We start from the raw sequence: 8,847 nt of genomic DNA, 5'->3' as shown, positions 1-8,847 counted from the left end.
AGAGTGTTTACAAAGGGATGGTATTGGGGAAAAAAGAATAATCAAAGCAAACTGGAGTGTATGTTCAACAGTAACATTGTAATATGCTTCCATGAAATGTTACAATGGCAATATACCAAAGAAAAATGTGTATGAGAGGAGACATACGTGAGGGATATGGGATTCTTAGTATTGGTGTTGTTTTCTGACCTTGCTATCATATTTTATTATAGGATGCTTTATTTTACTTTTTCTCACCTTTTTTATTATTCTTTAAATTTTTTCACAACAATCAATATATTCAAGTGTTAATTGTGGTGATAAATGCACGAATATATGCTGATACCATGAACAATTTAGTGGACAATGTGGATAATTGTATGGTATGTGAATGTATGCCTATAAATTTGTAGGAAAAATATAAATAGGGATAAAATTCTTGGAGAAAACATGGAGAGAGGAATGTACCTATTTACATTTGGTAGGGATGTAGAAAGGTATAGCCTATCTGGAGGACAGTGTGGTGGTTCCATAAGAAACTAAGTATGTGGGTGCCATAATGTTCTGCAGCCCCAATATGGGACATATACTTGGAAGATAAGAGAGCAGGGATATTATTGGACACTTGCACACTAGTGTTTATGGTGACAATATTCATGATTTGCAATGGGTGGAGGTGGCCTAAGGGTACATAAACTGAGGAACAGAATGATGAACTGTGTTGTATGCTTACAGTGGAATATTGAGCAACTGTGAGAATGAGTGAAGCTATGAGACGTGCAATGAGATGAATAGATCCTGTAGACAGCATTTGGAATGAAGTATCCCAGAAACAAAAAGACAAATATTGTAATGCTTCACCAATATGGACTAACTACAATGTGTAAACTCAGAATTGAATCTTAGAGCACAGTTTTTCAGGGGAATGCTTATTGTAATGAACACTACTTTGTAAGATCTTACAGCAGTCACATGTATTCCTGTCTCTTGAAATTTGGATATCTGTGTGACACCCAATACTTAGAGCTAGAGCTTGGCAGATGTGAATGTCAGTATTAGTGCATACAACTCTTTAAAAAGCTGAAAAAGAGCCCAAATTTCAATGAGAAATATGAATGAAGCAAATCTGGTTTGGACAAAGACAAATCAGGCCAAAGGGTAAAGGATGATACTGACTGTGTTTTAAAACTTCAATTTCCATGTAAGGCCAAAGGAATAAATATTTCTTTGGTGCATGATCAATATTTTCTGTAGTACACTAAATAATTTAACTTGTCTGGTCAGTTTATTCAAACACCATAATTACATGGAACTTTGAATAGGAAGTGAGATCTGGTATGTTTGTACACTTTAGTGTGAAATAGTGATATATCCCAAAGTAATTTGGGCAGAAAATAAAAACACATATTCAAGGACCCATGAGGAGCTGGGAGAAAATGTGGAAATGTTGGACTTCCAAACATGGGTTGTGGCTGATTTTCTCACAATCATTGAGGAGTGACAGTTTGGTATGCTGTACACTCTATCTTGGGGTTTGCCCTTTTGGAGCTTGTTACTGCAAAGGAGAGGTAAGCCTACTTAAAATTGTGCCTGAGTCTCCCCCCGAGTACCTCTTTGTTGCTCAAATGTGGCCCTTTCTCTCTAGCTAAGTCAACTTGGTAGTTGTACTCACTGCCCTTCCCCCTACATGGGACCTGACTCCAAGAGATTTAAATCTCCTTGTCAATGCAGTGTATGATTCCCAGAGATGAGCCTGGACCTGTTATCATGGGATTGAGAATATCTTCCTGACCAAAAGGGGGAAGCAAAATGAAACAAAATAAAGTTTCAGTGACTGAGATATTTCAGATGGAGCTGAGAGATCACTCTGGTAAGCATTCTTATGCAGTACGTAAATATCCCTTTTTAAGTCTTAGTGTATTGGAATAGCTAGAAGTAAATACCTGAAACTACCAAACTGCCACCCAGCAACCTTGATTCTCAAAGATGATTGTGTAACTATGAATCTTACATGGGGTGACAGTGTGTGAAAAACTTGTTTATCACACTCCCTTTCCTCCTTTCTGCAGTGTATGGATGGATGAGTAGAAAAATGGGAACAAATATTAAATGAAAAATATGGTGGGTGTTCTTTTTAATTTTATTTTTTATTCTTACTTTTATTCTTTCTGGTGTAAACAAAGTGTTAAAAATAGATTGGGGTGATGAAGTCACAACAATATGATGGTAGTGCGAACAGTTGTTTGCACACCATGGATGATTGTATAGTATGTGACTATATCTCAGTAAAATTGAATTAACAAAAACTTCTAAAAGTGACCCCATTCTTTTATTCTGAAATCCCCATGTCCTGTTAACCTGATGTTACTCCTATGATTATGTTATATGGAACAGTTACCCTTAATATAAGGATATTATTATGAGTTATATGGTGGCTTAACATATTGACATGAGCCCTTAAATACAGAAAGAATTCTCTGTATGGTGGCAGAAGAGGAAATCAGAAAGATATAAAATGTGGGGACTCAACACAATGTTATTGGCTTTGAAGATATGGGTGACCAGATGAAAAGGAATGCAGGAGGCTTTAAAGAGCTGAGTGAGGCCCTGAATAACAGCCTACAAGGAAAGAGCATCATAGCCTACAATGGCAAAATTTTCTGCTGAAAACATGAATGAACTTGGAAGTAGAATCTTCCTCAGATATTCCACTGAGATACATAACCCTGCAGACACTTTGATTTGTGCCTTATGAGGTTTTGAGATGAAATTTCTGACACACTATGCCAAAACTATTGACACAAGTGAAGCTGTGAGATCACTTTTTTGGTTAAGTTTATAAGTTTGTGTTTTTGTATAATGTAACAACAGAAATTATACACAATAGCAATCCCTAGAAAAGCAATAGGCAAAGGAAAATGTAATAGTAACAAAGTTTCTGATATGACAAAGGAAAACAAGAGCAATATCAGTGGGGAAAACAATATAAAACAATAATAAAGTCATAGATTGAAACCAAACATACCTATAATGAGTTTTAATATGCATGGTACTGTTAGACCTATCAAAACCTAGATATTTTCAGATTGACTTAAAGAAATGACCAAATTAAATTATATGTAGAAGAAACTCTTTTCAAATATAATGATATAGGTAGATCAAGAGTAAAATAATTGAAATACGTCCATGTCAACAGTGAGAAAAATTGCTTACCTATATCAAAATCAGGCAAAAAATGATAGAGGAAGGAAAATTACCATAGCCAAAGTGAGACATGATATAATGGTAAAAAGGTATATTAACTATAGCAGTATAACAATCCTAAATTGAAAACATCTAAGAAGAGAGCTTCAGAGTACATAAAACAAAAACTGACAGAACTGAAAGGCAAATTAAACAAAATTAAAATTGTACCTAGAGATTTTATCACTTATCTCTTAGTAATCAATAAAATTCATATACTGTAACCCAGCAACAATATAGAGTAATGAAACTCTACCATTAATTTTATAGACTGTACCAAACAAAAATCACATAATAAAAAATACTTTCAAGTGAAATGGAACATTCAACAAAATATAATTTTCCTTGATAACAGAACAAACTTTCACAAATATAAAAACAATTACAAGTATGTTCCCATACCATAATGAAATTAAGTAAAATATATATCAGGAAGATAACAGGAAAATAACCGAATTCTTGGGAATGAAACAGCAGACTTCTAAATAATTCATGGTTCAAAGAGAAAGTGTCAAGGGAAATTAGAAAATATTTAGAATTATAATGAAAAAAATGAAAATGAAAAGAAAACAAAAAATTCTGACATATGCCTAAATCATTGCATAATTGGAGATTTATGCCATTAAATATATATGGTAAAATAAGATGTCTCAGACAATAACATTAATTTCCACCTAAGCAAAATAGGGAAAAGTATACCCAAAACATACTAAATGAAGAAAATATTAAGTATAAGAACAGAAATCAATAAAATTGAAAGCACAAAAAAATTGGAAAAGCTAATAAAAGTGCAAGATGGCTTTTTGGAAAGATAAAACATGTCATGGACACCTAATAAGATTGGCAAAGGTTCAAAAGTATCACACATAAACTAACAATCTTGGAAATGCAGATGTAAGATATTTAGTGGCTAAGACAATTTTACAAATATACACAATTAATTGACAACTTAGCTGCTATGGAACAATTCCTCAAAAACCAAAAACTATTAAAATTCACTGAAGATTTAACTAAATAATATGAAGAGGCTCATAATTCTAAAGAAATTGAATTTGTAACTACTAATCCTCAGAAAAGGACATTTACTGTCTCAGATTGTCTAATTTCCAGATTCAACCAAATACCTAAAGAAGCCATGGCATTAACATTATAAAAACTTCTGCAGAAACTCATTTAATGGGAACAGTGTACAACAACAACAAATGAAAAGAATGAAAAAAATAAGGATAGTAACAGAAAGGTAAATTACCAAATGTCTTTCAGAAATACAGATACAAAAATTATTTAAAAATATTAGCAAAGTGAATCCAGAAAGAAACACAAAGATTAGTAAATTATGACACAGTTTTAACTGGGAAAGCAAAGATGGCTCAATATTGGAAAATAATCAATATTTTATATAGTCTAAATAAGAAAATACAATAAGATCATAACAATTGATGAAGGAAATTATTTGGTAAATATCCATTCATTATCATACATTGATGAAAATAACTGTCAGCAATCTAGGAATAGAAGAAATCTTCCAAGTTCCTTAAATAAAGAGAATCTAAAACATCCTGAAATAAAATCATATGTAATGATGGAAGATTGGATGTTTAGACCCTAGGATTGGAAATGAGGAAAGGAAATGCATCCCCACCTCCACTACCCATTTTAATAAGTCATACAAAGCAATAAAATACAGAGAGATCCTGATTATTTACATAATTTTGTCAAGGAATTGACACAAAAAATAAAGCCTCTGGAACTAAAAAAGCAAGTTTATCAGTCACAGATACAGGGATAACACCCACTATTCCATCATATTTCTATGTAATAGCAATGAAAGTCATGAAAGCCAAAATAAAGAATATTAAAATTAACAACAGTGTTCAACTAATGAAATATCTATATATCTAAAAATAGTAAAGACAGGGTCTGTGTGTTGCAAACTAAAAGTTGTTTTATGAAAGATTTCAAATACCTAATTAACTGTAGAGACATATCTTGTTTATGGATGGTAAGAATCAACATAATAAAGGTCCTCATTTTTACCCTGACCTATACTGTTAACAAATTTCTAGTTAAAACACCAGCAGGCTTTTGTAGAACCAGACAAACTGGTTTTGAAACTTATATTGCCAAAGTAAAAAATGACTAGGCATGACAATTTTGAAATAGAAGAAGAAATTTTAATGACTCACACTATCCTATCTTAATATTTTCTCTATGGGTAAGAATTTATGTTATTAGTGACAGATAAGTATATATAGAAAAGATATGCAGAGAAAGTTTTAAAAACACATACATACATGGTCACTTGACTTTGGACAGAGATATGAAGACTAACCAAGGGAAAAAGAATAACAATTTGAAAAATTGGGATGGGAGCAATTGTACATCTTTATAGAACAAAAGGAATTTTCACATAAACCTTTTACTGCATACAAAAAATGGGGATGTAAGGAAATGTAATTAAAGGTATTTTATTGATATTTAATTGGAATTAAAAGAATTGTTATGAACTCCTGAGTTTGGAAAATGTATACTTAACCATGTGTAATTTTAATAATATATAACAAATTTATAGTAATTTACAAGGTTTTAGGTAACAATGCACTGCTGTGAAATCAAATTAGGAGTTACATGTTAAAATAAGGTCAAAATCCCATTCATTTTGTTCTAAAGTTTTGTAATAACACCATTTTTCATGTGCATGTTAAATAGACTTCATAATATGAAATTGTAAAATAATATACTAAAATAGGGTTAAAGTTAACCTGCAAGCATGAAAAATGTTAATTTATAGAAAATATTTGGATAACCATATTTTATGTGGATAATATATATGATCACAGAAAAAAAATCCTAAAGGTATAAATTTATTGTTTCCTTTTCTCTGGAAACACAATATATGAAAAAAAATTTATCTTACTCAAGAACATTAAAGGAAACACAATTGTCATCCTCTCCAATTTAGACTTTTTTCAACATATTATATTTATTAGACATAAAATGTGTGCCCATTACTAGGTTTGTCATAATTCAGTTTTATCAAGAAGTGAAGTGATTTTCCTCTAGAGGACTAATTGGTGCTTTCCCTAAGGTGAAAGGGGGCATAATAAAAATAATACTATAAATTCCAATATATATTCTGTATAAGAGCACAGTTTGCTTTCCTTACTGATGTATTTTTCTTGGCTGGATCATTTTATTTTCATCTTGTTGAAACCTTGTATTGGTAAGGTATTATTCAATACTGAAAAAGCAAGAAAATTCTATGCTAAGTTCTTGGTTTTCTAAGCTAAAAGAAACAGTTTGTAAAGATATCAATATGGTGTGAAAATTTTCATGTTTGAAAAACTAGTTAAACCAAAATATTAATTACATAAGATAAAACTTGTATTTTTATTGTTTTTTTTTTTTGTTTTAGTTGTTATGGTACTAGAATAGCCAGAAGGAATCAACTGAAGTAGTACATCTGCAACCCACAACACTCTCCAAAATCACCTCTACAGCCACTTTTCAAATTGTACTCCAAAAGCCATCACATTTCTGTATAAATGCTACATATCACAACAGGTAAATAACCAAAACTGGAACTGCCATCCACAATATTCCCTGAAATCTGCTCTCCAACTACCCATTAAATCACCTTTTGAAAGCAAGCACCTTTCTGTACATATATTACATTTTATAACAAAAGTAAAATAAAAAAGATAACATGTAACTAAGGTACTATTTTATGACTGAGAGGACCCCTGAAATTTACCATCACCTGGAAGACCCATAACTCTGTGGGAGAATGACTCTAGGGTGATTCAGAAAAGGAAGTCCTGAAAGGAAGGTCTGCATTTCCTGGGATCTGGATTTCCACTTTCAATACTCAGTTGTGGATTGTTGTCTTTGAACTCTTTCAGCTGCTTCTTGGTTTCAGTATCAGATTCATACATCTTCAACCTGAGGTTCTATAGGGAACTACTTTGAAGTCATAAGACCTCACCCAACATCTTTATTCCAGTATGCTCCAGGCCCAGATCCCACAGCCATAGACATGTCAGGTTACATGATGGCTCCTTCAAAGACTTACACAGAGATTTCAGTCCAGTATTTCCTATGTGATTCAGTCCTAGATCCGAATGAGTTAAACTTGACTTTTATTGGAGAAGCTTTGTGAGATAACTGCAGCCAACTTCTGTTGTGCTGCATCACCAGAGCACATGCATGCAGTCAGGGTAACTCAAGCTGTTTCACAGAAGTTTCACCCCTCCATCCCTGAGGTCATTCTTGGGCAGGCACATGTGTGTCAACCTCTGCTGACAATCAGAGTAGAAGCAAGATCCTTGCAGCAGGCTTCTGTGAGATGACAGTCTTCCAATGGAATACCCTGCAGAGAACACTTTGGGTGGCTCAAAGTCATACTCAGCAACTTCACACCCTCATCCAAAAGCTCATGGCATGTGAAGTTCAGGCTTGTCATGTTCTGGTTGATTTTGAGGGTCAAGGAGATATTAGTCCATTGCTGAGGGGTGATTGAATAAGATACCAACCATTGATACTGCAGGTTACATTTGGGGTGTTTCAGTCTCCCAGCAGTAGCAGCATATCACTCCTGGTGCTACCTTCCTGGATCAGGTGTGTTAGTCTTCTTACTAATGAAAGCCACACAGAATTCTCCACAAGTGTCAGCAAGGGAGACATTTTAAATCACCACTTTCCAGAGATTACAGTTGCCATGGGTGATTTTCACACAAAGTATTCTAACAAAGGAATAACTGAGGAAGCTTTGACTTACTTCAGAAAATTCAGGTTCTTGTTTGAACTAAACACATAGCAGAGATCCTTCCAGAGACAAAGGCAACAATGATCATTCTGGGACCTCTCAACCTGAGAATGTAATTCTCATGCAGATTCATCCTCCAGTGTCACTGGTTCATCTCTTTACTCCTCAAACCTGTAATCTCCATTAGGAAAGGCCTGAGCCTTATCACATTGTGATTCAGTCAGCTTGGGCTTCATAGAGTAACCTCCCACTCAAGTAAGAGTATAAGGACAGACAATAGTTTAAAAGTAAAGAGCACTCAAGAAAGAATTTAACTTCAACACAGTTTATGAAAGGAGTACTTAAGGAAAAATTAACAAGTTTACAGTGTAAAATAAATTGAAACATTACCATGCTTGGGAGACCTGCTCCTCTAGATGCAGCTGGAAATGAGATCAGAGAGCTCCCCTTGTCTGAGTTACAGAGAATATACAGCATTTTTGATTTTCATTCAATCAAATCATACTCTATTTTTATATTCGAACCCTGAGTGGTAAACAAAGCATCATGTACCACAAGTGGTAAATGAAGCATTGTGGACCATGAATGGTAGATCAAAGGAGAGTATTGACAGTGTTATCAGAGACTTAGCATTGAATGTATGCAAACTCTACTATAATATTTCTACTAATTTGGCTATGACATCTGTAAGAGCAATATAACATAATTTTTAATTATATAAAATCCAAGAATTCAAAGAGATTCCTATCACTTATCTCTAATTTTTTAATATAGTTTTCTTATTTCTTTCTATGATTATTTTAGACACCACATAAGGTTGATAAACACGTTTGATTAAAACTCTATCCAGCCTTGCTACA

Source organism: Choloepus didactylus, chromosome 26 (genome assembly GCF_015220235.1).
Source record: "Choloepus didactylus isolate mChoDid1 chromosome 26, mChoDid1.pri, whole genome shotgun sequence".
NCBI classification, from domain to species: Eukaryota; Metazoa; Chordata; class Mammalia; order Pilosa; family Megalonychidae; genus Choloepus; species Choloepus didactylus.
This window is presented reverse-complemented; position numbering follows the sequence as displayed.